Raw genomic sequence first — 17,028 nt, 5'->3', positions numbered from 1 at the left:
GCTGGCTTATCCAAACCCAGAACACGTTTGGGATGACATTTCAAACAGCATTTCCATGGCCTTTAGCTTAAAAGATTAACATACCATACCTGTCCTTTAGGCTCTAGAATGCAATTTCAGCAATCACAACCAAAGGACCCAACACAGTGTTGATATTTCAAATATTCACAGTAGGGACATATAAAAAATCAGAAAGTCTGCATTCATAACATGTCAATATTTTTTTCTCAAATGTAAACAAATGTACTACATTAACCTGTGTATATATGACTATCTTAATGTATGTTACTATTTGGTCACTAGTCATCGGTCACTATCCATGCTAATCTTGGATTGAGAAATGTATGGTGCTGTCTATCCTTTGATCCATCAGTACACTGAGCAGTGTTTGCCCTCTGTTCCCAGTGGTGGGGCTTGTTGGTGAGCAAAGCTCTTATTTTCCCTTTAAAAAAAAGGCTACTGTTTCTCCTTTAATCCTTGCCTAGGGAACACTGCAACCTTTTCCTCAAAAGCCAGTGTGTGACTGACACCGCAGGACAAGAGCGTTCCTCCGACATGTCTGAGATTAGTTGTGTGTGTCTGTGAGTATGTGCGTACAGTATGTATGTATGTATGTGTGTGTACATGTAAGCGTGTGCACGCACATGTACACACACACGCATGCATGCACACACACACACACGCACACAAACACACACACACACACACACACACACACACACATTGTTGTTGCAACTCAGGCGCAGAGGTGTTTTCAGAGTCCTCAGGGAGAAGATCCATTATGGAGTACAGATATGTGTGTGTTTATATGCAGCTGTGTGTGTGTGTGTGTGTGTGTGTGTGTGTGTGTGTGTTTGCCCCGGGAGACAAGATAAAAGGTCAGCAGCCCTGGGGACAGATACTTACCCCAACCCTCCGCTCTCATCAGACGACAGTCACTTTTACAGCATCTCCTCTCAAACAGTGCGCAGGTCAGAAGGAATTCTCATGGAACAGCCTGTAAATGCCGATGGGGTTAAAGGTCAACGCCGCCGGTCCTAGACTCACCTGCTCCAGCCCAGCCTAACCAATTACATAAAGCTGTCAGAAGGCAGTAAAAGAGCACATACATGACTGTGTGTTGTGGAGGTTCAAACGTACACTTCCTTACTAAGGCCTACTCAGTTGTGTGAACACAGGGGTGTGAATATTTATCACGTCAGTGGAAAGGCGTACAGACATACAAACAGTGCTTACTTGGATGCACACACACACACACACACTCACACTCATACAAACACAACCCACGATAACTGCATCTGTCACACATGTGCTTTTGCACATAGGATGTATGCTGCAAATCCCTCGTGCTGGTCATCAAGAGAGGGGAAGAAGGGAGAAATCACAGGAAGCCCTCCTCCTCCTCCTCCTCCTCCTCCTCTGGGTTGTGCGTGTTCTCCTCCGCGATGCGACCCGGCCCAGGTGTGCTCCATCTTCTCCTGTCAGAGTGGTGGAGGTGGAGCAGAGCATCTGTCTGGAGCAGAGTGTTGTCCCTCCACACCCCAAGACCATCACAAAACCGCTCATCTTCAGACCCACAGCATCTACACAGCTGGGAGCTTCATGACACTCTCTCTAATGTCTTTTTCTGCTCTAATATTTTATATATCATGCTAATATATGGGTGCTTTATTTCAATTAAAACATAAGCAAGATTGTTTCAGTGAGATGGTATGGTAAGTTTTCTCTGGAAGTCAATATGTAGATTCATAGATTTGCAGAAAATGTAGTTCATTTTTATATGTAGTCATACATAATTATCAGATTAATATGAATATCAGAAATGAAACAAATAAAGGGTTAACACTAGCAACAATTACACCAAATGAGTTTGGGTAACGCTTTAGAATAACATATGCTTGTTATGTGACAGAGCAATGATGTCAACATAGGCAATATCAGGTTTAGAACGTGTTTTAAAATGTTATCTGAGGAAGAGGCCGGAACTGACTAGGCTACAGGAAAAAAATGAAAGTAATCAGAGTTTTGTGTGCTAGTCACCACCCTACAGCCACGCACAAAGATGACGAGAGAAAGAGAAATATAATCCAGTGTAATCCCATATAATGAGATTTGAATGGTGAAACTGAACATCTGAGGTGAAACAAGGTAACACCACACAAATCCTGCCAGGAGAAAGCAGAATCCTTATCCTGTAAAATCTCATTGGATGTCAATGAATGGCACACACAGCCTCTAACTCAAACTCGCCCTCCCTCACAAGGACACACACACACACACACACACACACACACACACACACACACACACACACACAAACATATAAACATATTGTCTAGCCCAACATTCACTAATACTTAAATCACCAGATCAATAAGGACACAAGGAGAAGATATTCCTATCATCAGTCAGTCCCATTGATCACCAAGATTAATCGAACACCACATACTATACAAATTCATCAGCACACAGACACACACAACTCCCCCCTCCCCCCCTCCTCTCTCACACACACACACCACATACATTGTTTTCCTGACAGGGTTGTTGGTGTACTGAATTGATCGCGCCATTTACATTTTTATTCAATCTGCCAACCCCAAACACACACACACAGAGTTACCGATACAAGAACAACCTCCTGCCTCCCACAGACACCTCCCCCCCCCCCCCCCCCCCCCACACACACACACACTCCCACCTGCCCTAACACCCCACCTAAGTCCCTCTGTTAGGCTGAAGCTACTGTGTCACTGTGGCTCCAGACCCTATTAACCTGTGCTGGCCTCCTCTGCTGAAGGTCCTCTGGGCAGGGCTGATGAAAGGCAGGCCACCACCGACCAACGTTGGAGCTTTCCTTCTGCGTCTAACCGGGCCTTTGGTGTGATGGAGGTTCCACTGATCTGTGTTTCAGTGTGTAGTTCAGCATGAAAGAGAGAAGAAAGAAGAAGAGAGGAGAAGAGGAGAAATGGAGAGAGGAGAGGAGAAGAGGAGAAATAGAGAGAGGAGAAGAGGAGAAATGGAGAGAGGAGATGAGAAGAGAAGAAATGGAGAGAGGAGAGGAGAAGAGGAGAAATGGAGAGAGGAGAGGAGAAGAGAAGAGGAAGGAAATGATACAAGTGGGGAGAAGCAGTGAAGAGAAGAGCAACATTTCAGAAGAACAAAGAAGGAAAGAAAGGCTGTAGAGGAAAGAGAATGGAGGGATAGGGAAGAGAAGAGGAAGGACAAGATGAAAGAGGGGAGAAGCTGTGAAGAAAGAGAGATGTTGAGTAGGGAAAAAAGGAAACAGAAACTAAAGAAGCAATTCAGAAGAACAGAGGAGAGTAGAGAAGAGAAAGAAAGATGAGAAGAAATGTCAAATCGTTACAGCTGTGAGTCTGCTTCAGGCCGAGGGACCATCCACCCCCTCTCATGTTCATTAACTGTTAGCGGAGCAGGGCGAAAATTAATTAGACCATTATGAGCCTTAATTAGAGAGAGGCCCTCTCATCAATGCAAAGAGCACCAGGAGAATGTGCACAGTTGCAGGTCCTTCGGCAAGAAAAAAAAAAAGCTCTTGCTACAAGGAAACGTGAATGGACAGCTCACAGGATGTAGGGCGCAAAAAGCTCCTTGCTGACACCAATCAGTCAATACACACAAACACACACAAACACACACACACACACACACACACACACACACACACACACACACACACACACACACACACACACACACACACAAAAGAGTAAAGATGAATTCACACTCTTCTTCTTTGCCATTTATTTCTTGACAGATGAAAGGAATGATAAAAAACAGCAAGTTGTCCATCACTACACCATGTACATGCAGGTACAAAAGCACATGAGTAGAATGACATTACGGGAACTATAAAAGACAACATACAATCGTTTTACAATATGTTGTACGTTTTACAATTACAGCTGTGTTTGCAGTGAAACAGATGACCATTACTTTTAATAGCCACAGATGTAAAATATAAAATACATACATCATAGCTGAAAAGATCATGAAGAGTTGCCTTTAAATGTCAAATGTAAATTGTACAGTGTAATAACACAGTGACCTCAAGGTGACTTATGGCAGGGGGAAATGATGGATGCAGCATGGGGGACGTTTGCCTCAGGAACAGCTTCTGAAAAAGAAACCACCTAACATCTTTTCAAATGACATTGCTGACTTCTCCTTTTCTCGGTTGTACCGTTCAGTGTTATGATTTCACAAGAACTCTCCTTGACACTCTCCTACATGTTTTGTAATAGCTTTTACTAACATTTGCATTGATGTGTGTTTATGTAATGGTCAGAATGAGGAAATACAGTGGCACCAGTGTTGCCAAATTGCGGGGATGCCCGCCCAATTGGGCTTCTTTTTACTTTGTCGAGCGGGAAAAAATAAGCCTTAGGTGGGCAGATCAAATTTGAGTTAAATGGTTGTTCTATGACAAAATCATTGTTGTTGTTTTTTTTGCTGAAGAGGGCGGGGTTTCGGACGTGATTGGGCGGAAATGACTCAACCCAATCTGGCAACATTAAGTGGCACATGTCTTCTGGACAGGCAATCTTTTGTTTACGTTTAATGCTGGGGAGCAGAAGGAAGCACATCCCACAGCCAAGAGTCCCTTCAGTTTTTATCCGGCTCATTGGACTGCAAAGGGGAACCAACCCATGGCCAGTTTCCTGGAGGAGAGAAGGAATTTGCATGAGAACAGTTCTCTAGTATTTCTTCATGCTCCACTGGACTTCCTGATATAGCTGACAAGAACAAGTCATGTGGCTCAGCCAGAGAAATGAGATAAAAGATAAAAGATGGACCAGGAGGAGGGGGGGGGGGGGGTTGTGGAACAGTTAAGACGCTGGGTAAACATGTTAGGGAATGGAACATTCCCTCTTTATTCTCTCTCTAGTCTATTCACTTCCTGCACATTATTTTCACTCAATAGTGCTATTGTCCATGCAGGTCATAAACTGGTCTCAAATGCCTTGCCATGCCATTGGGCTTGTTAACACTACCTCCTCATAAAGCCATGAGATAAAACACTTCCAATAAAACACTTCCAATATTATGTCAACTGTAGAAACCATTACTACTCTATTGTAGGGCAAATTTGATGAAGATGACAGATAGACAGTCAAAAACAGCCTTGGGGGTAAACAAGCTCTCTGCACGACTGCTAACACTGCTAACAGGTAGGTGCCATGTAAAATGGGCTCCATTAGGCATCGGAATGTGGACCGTGACACCAGCATTCTCGTCGTTGGCTAATGGGCTTTTGATGGCTTCTCTGGTACTGTATGCGGATCGACTCATTAATTCACAGGTAGTTACCTCGGCCCAGAGCTTTAATGGCCCCCTGCTGCGATTGATTTGAAGAAGAAGGAGGGGTGAAAAAAACAAAAGAAAATGTCTTTTAGAGCTTTTCTGCCGCTGAGAACAGAATTCTCTCCATGTCGTGCCATCATCTTTCGATCGCACCCCCCCCCCCCCCTCATTCCCCACGTTTCGTTTCATCCACCTCCACCTCATCATCTTCTCTCTCTCTCTCTCTCTCTCTTGCTCTTTCCTATTCATTCTCTCCAGATGTTATTAGGTATTTACTAAAGTCATTACGGGCCACAATGAGCTAGCCTGTGTCTGCGTGTAGGTTGGCCATGGGGCGGTGCACATCTTGGGGAGACAGAAGCGTGTCTCCACAACTGTGCGACGGCCTGAACTCTGAATAAATATAATGAGAAAGACTGAAGCCCAATTAAATGTGTGGAACTTCTGCCCTTTCCCCTGTAAATTGCAATAGAGAGCGATGGAGAGAGGGAGAGAGAGAGAGAGAGAGAGAGAGAGAGAGAGAGAGAGAGAGAGAGAGGGCACATAAAGGATAAAGGGCACATAAAACCCCTCCATAACATCCATGTCCATCTTCTTCTCCAGTCACTTATCTGTCTGTTTGGTCTGTCTCTGTCTCTCTCTTTCTGTTCTCTATGGAGGCTGAAGGAGTGTCTGATAGGTGTGTGAGCGCTCAACACACTCTACCTTCTGTCCATCCTCGTCCTCGTCGTCAATCTTTCTCATCAGGAGTCCATTTAGGTGGACGATCCCCCCCCCCCCCCCCCCCACACACACACCCTCCTGACTCCGCCCATCTTCTCCATTTCTTAACCCCCATCCCCAGCCAGTCGAGCAGCCCAGACTCTGGAGGGAGGGGGAGATGCCAGAAATCAATCATTTCATTTTGACACTGTCTCAATTTTCAATTAAAGATGAGCACCGCTTCCACTGTCTGCTCCAACAGGCCGTCAATCAAGGCCCGATCAGGCCCTATGTTCTCCAGCCCCCACCTCCTGTCACCACACACACACACACACACACACACACACACACACACACACTAGGGTTGCCACATGCACTGGATTTCCCGGGATTGTGCTCTTTTGTCCCGGATAATTAATAATATTTCCCGGGACACGAATTGTCCCGTTTTTTGGTGAAAATTAACTTTAACTGATTATAATTTCTGCAAGTTTCAAACTGGTTTGTTCTTATCGTACATCAAATCCTGTGTAGCCTACGTACACAGACATGCTTTTTGGTGATTGGCAGCAAAAATAGAGTTCACATTATTACCTAGCAACTGCCGCGCAACCACAGACCCAGACCCCACTTTGTAGTTAAACGCCTGTCCTAGTTGCCCTGTTGGCTAATATAAAAGCAGTAGCGAAAGGAGTCCAAAGTGAGTGCGTTTGTCTGCATCAACGAGTGCATCAGGGCAAATATATAGGTAAGAAACTGTTTCAAAATTGTAATCACCACGTGCATCACGCACAAGGGACAGAGGGGGTACCAAAATGTAGCCAATAAATAGCCAATAACTGCTTTTCTCTCTTCAAGAATGTTTACGATGTTAAAATGCACCAACTTCGTGTTACATGCAAGGATGATCATGCAGCAGCATCTAACATGAATGTTACTTACTCTAATTAACTGGGAAACGCATCTTGAGTGCAGAGAGAGATAGACTGGCAGGTTCCAGGTGTCATTGTTGTTGATATTCCCTTTTAATATATGAAACTTATAACTGCTTGTAATAACTTAATGTTGCATAGTATAATTTATTTATTTATTTTTTTCTATTTATTTATTTGTGTCCCGGATTTTCACATCAAATGTGGCAACCCTAACACACACACACACACACACCTGCGCTCACACTCACAACCACACACAGATGTGTGTGTGCCTTGCACATAAATCCACAAACACAAGGGAGCACTTCATCCCCGAGTTCTCCAGGATCAAAATAAAGAGATAGAATCAGCAGGAGAAGCAACAAAACGAAATGAGTGAGAGAAGGATTCAAAGACATGAATGAGAGAAGGAGTCAGGAGAAAAAGGGGAAAAAATAATGACATGGTTTCCAGAAGATACCAAGAGAGGAGAGATGCTTAGCTCATGATTCTAGCTCATCGACCACAACTGCCACCATGTCACTCTCTTCCCTCTTATTACCCATAATGCCATGTGCTTTCCGATCAGTCAGCAGGACTGGGGATGTAGTGGGAGACTCCCTTAATTAAACTAATTAACAGCGAGATCAGCGCAATCCAATGGTGCTGACGAGGAGCCTGCACACTGAATGGATCCTCCATGTCTGCGTTTGCCAGTGGGGGGGGGGGGGGGGGGGGTATTTGTCGTCCTCCCCCGAGGAGTGCAATAATGGGTCTTAATAACCATGTTTAGTGTCTGTACATTTATGCCCGAGGTTATTCACAAAACGAAACAAAACCTCACGCAAACCTCACACATTCTTATGCTCGAGGCAAATATACATTTATGTGTTGCCTCTTGTCTGCAGGTGCAGTATAGGGAGGGGGAGGGAGTAACCACGGTCACAGTTTTTTTCCATTTACTGAAAATCCTCTGTTCGTTCCACATCAGAGGTGAGAGGAGGAAAATGAGGAAAAATCAATGGAATGTTGCAGAGAAAAATGAAATCTGCAGACGACTCCAGAAATGTTGTCGATACCGGCCCTAAAGTTCTCGGCGCGGCTTGGCCATCTCCATCGTTTGAGCCCAACTCTACCTCAAACCAAACTTGACACTGGCGATCGTTCATTGCATCTGATTTATAATCTTTTTTTCTTTTACGGTACTACAAAGTTAACGAATAAAATCAAATTAAGCCACAATGACTCACAACCTCAAGCGGTTTCCAGGTGTTATATGGGAGTGTAAAAAAAAAAAAAATCAATGCCGCCCCCGTTCTGGTGACAGGCTTCACAGCACGAGATTGTACACAATTTAACAAGGGACCTCGTAAAGTCAGGAAATGGTGTTTGTTGGAGGTGGGATTAAGAGAAGGCAGTAGGGTGCACTATGGTCCAACTGAGTCCATCAGCCTCTGCAACCTCTTTAAAAGGCCAAAAAACAAACTGCCCAACAGATCTATGTAATGTAATCTATATTTTTGTTTCATTTTCATTTTAATGAAGTAACAATGAATTGCATGATGCTTTCAGTCCAGCCAAGTCCAGCCTAGAGGACAGAATATTTTGGTGTGTCAAAACAAATTGTGATTACTGAAGGCTAACACTTCCAGTTTCAGTGAGGCCAACGTGCAATATTAATAATGTCAGTGTTTCCATTTGAGGATTAGAAACAGCAGTGATGTTGCTGTCAGGCTGAACACTGGAGGGATGGATGAGGCCCTGAGCGACTCCTCTGGGAGAAAGAGGGAAGGATGGAGGGATGGAGGGAGGATTGGAGGGATGGACGTGACCTCCTCTGACCCTGCTGTCCACTCCTGTCAATCTCTCACTTTAACGACTTCATCCGCCACGCTTCTCCATCATCACACGCTCCGTCTTATTCATCACACCGAGTCAGACGCACCTGTGGCCAGGCGTGCATCTCTCTCTCTCTCTCTCTCTCGCACCTGTGGCCAGGCGTGCATCTCTCTCTCTCTCTCTCGCACCTGTGGCCAGGCGTGCATCTCTCTCTCTCTCTCTCTCTCTCGCACCTGTGGCCAGGCGTGCATCTCTCTCTCTCTCTCTCTCTCTCACCTGTGGCCAGGCGTGCATCTCTCTCTCTCTGTTTGTACATATGGCTGTGTGTGCTTTCATAGCTGAAAACGCACACACAGTGTGTGTGTGTGTGTGTGTGTGTGTGTGTGTGTGTCTGTGCATCTACACATGTAATTGTGTGTGTGTGTGTGTGTGTGTGTGTGTCTGTGCATCTACACATGTACCTGTATGGTTGTGTGTGTGTTTCTGTGCATCTACACATGTACCTGTATGGTTGTGTGTGTGTGTGTATATAAGTATAAGTATAAGCATATATACTCTTTTGATCCTGTGAGGGAAATTTGGTCTCTGCATTTATCCCAATCCGTGAATTAGTGAAACACACTCAGCACACAGTAAACACACAGTGAGGTGAAGCACACACTAATCCTGACGCAGTGAGCTGCCTGCTACAGCCGCCTGCTACAAGGGTTAGGTGCCTGTGCCTGTGTGTGTGTGTGTGTGTGTGTGTGTGTGTGTGTGTGTGTGTGTGTGTGTATGTATCACATGATTTTTGGGTTGATTTGCTCATTATTGGGTCAGTTCCTGAAACACTGCCCTGCCAGTCTTGAATATCAGAGGGGAGAGGGAGAGAGAGGAAGAGGGGGGAGGGTTCTATGAATTACAATGAAATGCAATATGAAAATGTAGTTTTGAGGACTATGTGCTTTTCTCACAGTATATTTGCACCCTAATGGTCTACTACATATATATATATATATATATATATATGCAGACTTGTTCTCCCACACATACTGCTCCATGTGTCAGTGTGTCTATCCCTAAATCCATTTCTGTGTGTGTGTGTGTGAGAGAGAGAGAGAGAGAGAGAGAGAGAGAGAGAAAGGAAGAGAGAGTGTGTGTGTGTGTGTGTGTGAATATATGTGTGTGTGTGTGTGTGTGTGTGCTCATCCATCCTCCTCCATATTGTACATGGGTGCGGTTTCTGTCCCATACTCCCAGTTGACAGCTTCAGCGGTGTGATGTGATCACGTCGGGGGGGGAAGCTGGGGAAGACACTTGCGGGCGTAAACAGCCCCTTGGAGACACAGCGGAGGAGAGTGACCAAGACTCGGGGGGCAAATTTACAGCGAAGGTGACCTCGATGCCTACACCCCACCAACAGAGGCGTGGTTGGAGGTGGGGTGGGAGTGTCGTAGGGGGGTGCCTGGAGGTCCCCTTATTACAACAGCATCAGGGGGCAGTTTGAGAGCAATTACACCCACTGGCTCATAACTCTCAACCCCCCCCCCCCGCGTCCCCAGCAGAGCATCTGTAATGGAGGACCTCTCAACCTGGACAAAATGGCCCCAGCACCAATGACAAGAAAACTGGTATAAATCACTGCATGTGTGTGTGTGTGTGTGTGTGTGTGTGGTGTATGAGTTAAAGTGTGTGTGTGTATGAATTGGAGGGGGGGGGTTAGATGACCAAGACCCCATGTGGTCTCTTTGTGTGGGAGAGTGTGTCAGAGAAGCAGAGCAGGCTTTGTAGTGGGGTATCAGGAACTGGAAAATCCTGGATGGATTGCAACAACTAGCACAGTTGTTATGGCATTATGTGTGTGTGTGTGTGTGTGTGCTGTGTGTGTGTGTGTGTGTGTGTGTGTGTGTGTGTGTGTGTGTGTGGGTGTTTGTGTGTGTGTGTGTGTGTGTGTGAGTGAGTGTTAGTGTGTGTGTGTGTGTGTGTGTGTGTGTGTGAAAAGGAGGAGAAATGAAAAAACAGATTGATGGTGTGTAACAAGGGTTCAGGATAAATTGATAGGCTTGATTGGCCACAATACAATCGAAACCTGGAGGTACGTGTGTGTGTGTGTGTGTTAGCGTGCGAGTGTTAGTGTGTGTGATTAATATCACATAGATTGCGGGGATTTGCCATGGGCACTCGGGTACGGGTGCTACTCAGACGTGTCGCTCACCAGACAGTGGGACAGTGGGAAAGGAAACACATGAGCTAGTGATGGAGAGCCAATGCATCCAAATCCCATAATCCAATTCAGAGGGTGACCGGCAAACAACCCATCTCACGGCAAACACATCAGCCCAGCACATCTGACACACACACAAACACTGACACACACACACACACGCACATGCACACATGCACACACACACACACACACACACACACACACACACACACACACACACACACACACACACACACACACACACAATGGAATGGGATAGGTGTGGTTTGGATAGAGAACACAGACACGCACACATACACAGGGATTTTCCCTGTTAAACTCCTTCACAGACTCATTCAAAGTGTCCTTCACAGTTTCCTTCATGATCTCCTTCATAGTCTGCATCTCTCTTTGTCTTTGTCTCGCTCTTTTTCTTCCCCTCGCTCCAGTATTTGCGGTTACTGAAACGTGGATGATGTGGCCGGCGTGCGTCCACGTCGGATTTGCGTAAAACCAATAAAGCTGCGGTCGTGTTTATTCACCTGTTCCTCAGCCACGGCATCATAAAGAGACACGCATTGAACGAGCCGGAATCCCTGGAGGAAGAGGGGAGCAAATAAGCCCCTTCGCCTCCCCTCCATCTCTCTCTCTCCCTCTTTCTCTCTCTCTCTCTCTCTTTCTCTCTCTCTCTCTCTCTCTTAGATGTGGGGATGTAATTGCTGGCAGAACCCATGGGACCATTTTCTTATGAAGGAGTCTTTAGATGAGACACTGAGGTGGAAACAGACAACTGACAGCGGACTCATGGCTTTTAAACACCCAACCGACCCCATTTTATATCACAATAACAGCATTCGGCCTTTATGTCACAAGCACTGTCTTACATAAAGCAACAACACTCATCCATTAATATCTAGAAAAGTAATATTCAGCCACAGGTGCCAGTCCTCTGTTTGAGTTAACAGTGATAATAAGCAAATGAAGACAAACATCAGGCCACAAAGCAGCAAGAGGAATTGCCTCAACAAACCTGTTTTTATGGGAGGTATTAGGAGATGCATTTACATACACAAACATCTGCTACTGTATGACAAGCTCTTCAGAAATTCCACGCAGTTCATTTGAATCGGTCGCTCCAGGCTTTTGAGAAACGTCCCAGGGGGTGAAACGTATGTGCACGATGTTTGGTGTCAGAGACGCTAATCAGGCCAACTGACATCACTATTGACAAGCGGACCGTAATAGGCAAATCCTCAGGACGGGACGGGACACGACCAAGAGCAGAGCTGGGCGTCTTGACGTGTGCGATCCGTGAGAATGTTTCCAACACTAATCAGACGCATTCCCACGTGGCACTCCCTGTATACTCATTGCTGTGCAGTATTGCTACTGCATATGTTGGCAGTATGTGTGTGCAATATGTGTTTTGGGACACTACACTCCCTGTATACTCATTGCTGTGCAGTATTGCTACTGCATATGTTGGCAGTATGTGTGTACAATATGTGTTTTGGGACACTACACTCCCTGTATACTCATTGCTGTGCAGTATTGCTACTGCATATGTTGGCAGTATGTGTGTACAGTATGTGTTTTGGGACACTACACTCCCTGTATACTCATTGCTGTTCAGTATTGCTACTGCATGTGTTGGCAGTATGTGTGTACAATATGTGTTTTGGGACACTACACTCCGCCGTTCATTTGTGTACCCAAGCAAAAATAATAAAAAAGGACCTTGCATACAGTATAGTGTGGCTTGCATACAGTATAGTATAGTGTGGCTTGCATACAGTATAGTGTGGCTTGCTTGAAGGACAGAAACAAGTGCACTAAAAAAGCTCTTCTTTAGTGTTATTGTAGAAGGGGACTATGTGTACACTATTAGTTCTGTACTTCTGTATTCCAAAGCCCAGAGGTGAAACAGAGTCGGAGTGAAACCTGCTGTGTTCTCACCTGCTGCTTCCTACTGCAGTGTGCTTAATGGGCCGTGTGTAGTCTCAAGTGCAGCAGGTGGCTGTAGTGTGGTGTGTTGGGGCAGAGGGCCATGTTGTGCTGCTTAGCACAGTGGTCAAGCTCAGGGGAAGGGACAAACACAGGTCAGGCTCAGGGGAAGAGACAAACACAGGTCAGGCTGAGGGGAAGGGACAAACACATGTCAGGCTGAGGGGAAGGGACAAACGCAGGTCAGGGTGTTAGTGCCTGGGGGCGGCAAATGTAACAAACCTTTCACATAGAGGACACATTCTGTGCTATAACAGGCATCAATCTATCAAAAAGCCATGTAACACCATAATGCCATAATGCCTTTATGCCTTTACATTAGTAAGTGTACCTACAGATCAAAACGAAAAAAGTGTTGAAATGTTGAAGAAACAACATTCCTTTGTTTGTTCGATTGTTCACATGCACCTTGTGAATAAACGACTGGACGAAATTAATTTGTTTCTATAGACAAAACTAATTCTGTCCATGAAATATCTATCTTATTGATCTTATTGATCTTATCTATCATTCTGATCACACAATAGGTTTGCTATTACTGTAGAGAAAGTATGATGAGCACTAAAGGTCCCTACCTAGATACTCTCACTTGGATGTGGATGTCTATGCTATTCAGAATCTACATCGATCTTGTTCTGTTCAAGGTTGTGTGTGTGCTTGTATGTGTTTCCCCCTCCTCCCTCCTCTCTGCGTCTGGCTTCTTTCTTTCTTTCTTTCTTTCTCGCTGTCCATGTCTCTAATCATTGCCCCCATCTCATTCTTTGTCTTCTCTGTGAATGAGCTCCCAGACATCTCACTGATGGGCAGCACGCCTGTTCAAGGAAACCTTCAGAGCTAATCCAATTTGGGAGCGCTCCGATCTGCTCTGTGTCTGGAAGGGAAATCACAAAGGGAGCGGAAGAGGAATGATAGAGAGAGAGAGAGAGAGAGAGAGAGAGAGAGGGGGGGGGGGGGGTGGCTTTGACAGTTGGAGGGAATGGAGAGCTAAGAGAGACAGCAGAAGAAACAAAAGAGAAATCAAACCAGAAAGGATCAATAGCCATAACCATAAGTGTGTGGCCCACATCCTGTCCAGGAGTAACTGCTGCACGTGCTGGACGGTGGGGTGGCCTGGTGGTGGTGGTGGTGGTGGTGGACCTGGCGTGTTCATGACACTCTCTCTAAAGGGAGACACCTTTATAAACTGCCTCCTTTATTGGGAATGACTCAGATGGACATTTACTGAACATGCCGTGCTAGATTGAGTCCTGGAAGTGATCTACGAGCAAAGGTGGCTGGCAATGGATCTCTCTCTCTCTCTCACGCACACAGAGTGTGTGTGTGCGTGAGAGAGAGAGAGAGAGAGAGTGTGTGTGTGTGTGTGTGTGTGAGAGAGAGAGAGAGAGAGAGAGAGAGAGAGAGTGTGTGTGTGTGTGTGTGTACGTTTTGCGGCAGGGTCATTGGTGTTTACTGGTCTCCTTACAGCAGTAATCACAGGGCGGTGGAACAATCGGGTTGAGGAGTATTTCCTGTGACCTCTGCCCCACTGTGTTATTACCCCACTCCTAATGGCAACTGTGCTCACTCAGCTACGCACACACACACACACACACACACACACACACACACACACACACACACACACACACACACACACACACACATGCTGTTACACACACAAACACACACAACACACACAAACAAATGCACACGCGCGTGCACATACACGTACACACACTCACACACACACATTCACACACATACAAACACACACACACACACACACACACACACACACACACACACACACACACACACACACACACACACACACACAAACACACACACACACACACACACACACACATGCACACACGCGCACACACGCGCACAGACACACATACACGGACACGCACAGTCACAGACACACACGCACAGACACAGACACAGACACACGCACACGTACACGCACACGCACACGTACACGTACCAGTTAGTGGAATTCTGTTACAAAATACTCCAAAGATTTTTACATACTGTAGCAGCTGCTACTTTGCTTTTTCTGTCTTGCACCGTACTAAAGCAAACCGGTCAACACCAGTTAAGACCACCAACATCTCTCAGGGCCCATAACCTAAATCATTTGCCATCGTAAGACTCTAGGACGTACACCTCGACCCCAGTGAAAGGAATGGAGTCTGAAGCCACAATAAACTGCAGGTGCTCCATTCTAGCCTGCGTCAGGTCTCACATCACCGTCTGCACAAACACATGGACAGCTGTGCTCGGGCTCATAACATAAATGTTACCTTGGCTTTGAGGACTTTTTGGAAATCGCAAAAAAAAAAAGAAAAACAAGTATTTATTTTTATTTGACAGTTCTTGTTGTTATTTGAGACGCCTTCCAGGCACATTCCCTCCCCGTGTGGGAACTGGGTCATGTGCTGGAGCGAAGCATAGCATAGCATAGCATAGCATAGCGCTCGGCTGCCTGCCATCTGTCTCCGAGTGCCAGGCCCAAGAATGCTGACACCTCGCACCTCTTGGTGCCGTTGTCCGCTAGCCCTGACAAACAAACAAACACACACAAACGCGCACTCGGACACGCACACGCGCACGCGCACACACACACACACACACACACACACACATGCACACACACACACGGCATCCTTGTGGCACTCTTGCTTGCCAAACTCACCTTATATAGAGTCCAGAGAGACAGCAGGGGCAGGTGCCATAAAAATGAACAGAGAGACCAGGAGGGGAACTTCAATGTGAATTACCTCCACAAGTGAACCTTATTATGACCGCCGCGATTCAGATTTTTTTTTGTTTTTTCTTTTTCGCATGCCCAAATTTCCGTCAATGATTCCCGGGACACTGAAAGACCGGGGTACACAAAACTTGGTGGGCATGTACCCCCACATGGATAGCATGGAACCGTCATTTTTCGTTTTGATGTGTAGCCCCCCCACGTGACTGGACCCCCCGAAAGGAGGGTAGGCCAGACACAGTTCTCTGTGAATATCTTGAGAACTGTAGGGCCTAGGATGACCATTTTTTTCCGTATGTTTGCCTCCAGGGGTCATGTTAACCCATTTCATGTGCACACATGTGCACAAACAGATACACACACACACACACATACATTCACAGTAATCATACGTATGACACATACTCACACAGTAGACATATGTACGCTTGCATGCACAGGCACATACGCAGGCACACACACAAGCACGCACACACACACACACACACACACACACACACACACACACACACACACACACACACACACACACACACACATAACATAACACAAACAATCAAGAATTTCTCAGAATTATGAACAGGCAAGATGGAGGTGGGGTTGTATAAAATGATAAAATGTATAAAAAGATACCAGTGAGAATTGAGTGTGGATAATGCAATTTAGTGAGACAGTTAGAATCATATAGGCCTTAAGCGTGATTTCTTTTTGTGGAAAAAATGTGCTGGACTGGGCGGCGGTCATATTTTGTACCGCTCTGCGGTACATCTAGTTTACAATCAGACTGCAGTGGGGAAAAAGCAACTGAAATGCAGCTTTGCTGTTAAAAGAGTAGAATGACTGTGGCCCTACGTTACTCTGCCTTGGTTGTTGTATGAGGGGATGTCTTGTGGCTAACTAGCGTGGAGTGGTGTGGGTGGTGAACGCCGGAAGGCACCGGAACAACGGAAACAAATCTTATTGATTTGACCAATGGCGCAGGAGTAGACTGCATAAACCTCCATCTAAAATTATACACACAACAATGCATACTCTCTCTCTCTTTCTTTCTCTCTCTCTCTCTCTCACACTTACACCTACACAAGAGCACATACGCAAATATGTCCATGAACATATATAGGCATATGCAAGCTCAAGGTGAGTACTATTCACACATCTCTCCATAGCCAGTCACAGTCACAAAGCAATATTATATATTAATTACACGGCCCTTCATAAGGCAAGTAGAACGCTCTATTGGCTTGAATGGGATTTCCCAAAGTTCTACGGTAAAATATTTTCATGTAATTACCGCTGCAAACATA

The 17,028-nt window shown here is 45.6% G+C and overlaps 1 long non-coding RNA gene across 1 annotated transcript in view; it reads right to left on the bottom strand.

Annotated features, from left to right (window-relative positions):
* Positions 1–3,962: 3,962 nt before the first annotated feature.
* Positions 3,963–17,028, bottom strand: part of LOC121704084 — a 15,030-nt gene continuing 1,964 nt past the window's right edge. Inside the window, exons 2-3 of the long non-coding RNA XR_006030228.1 lie at positions 4,577–4,682; positions 3,963–4,138 (exon numbers count right to left, since the gene is read on the bottom strand). This is a non-coding gene — a long non-coding RNA (uncharacterized LOC121704084). The remainder of the gene's footprint in view (positions 4,139–4,576; positions 4,683–17,028) is intronic.

The sequence above is a fragment of the Alosa sapidissima genome, chromosome 2 (genome assembly GCF_018492685.1).
Source record: "Alosa sapidissima isolate fAloSap1 chromosome 2, fAloSap1.pri, whole genome shotgun sequence".
NCBI classification, from domain to species: Eukaryota; Metazoa; Chordata; class Actinopteri; order Clupeiformes; family Clupeidae; genus Alosa; species Alosa sapidissima.
This window is presented reverse-complemented; position numbering and strand designations above follow the sequence as displayed.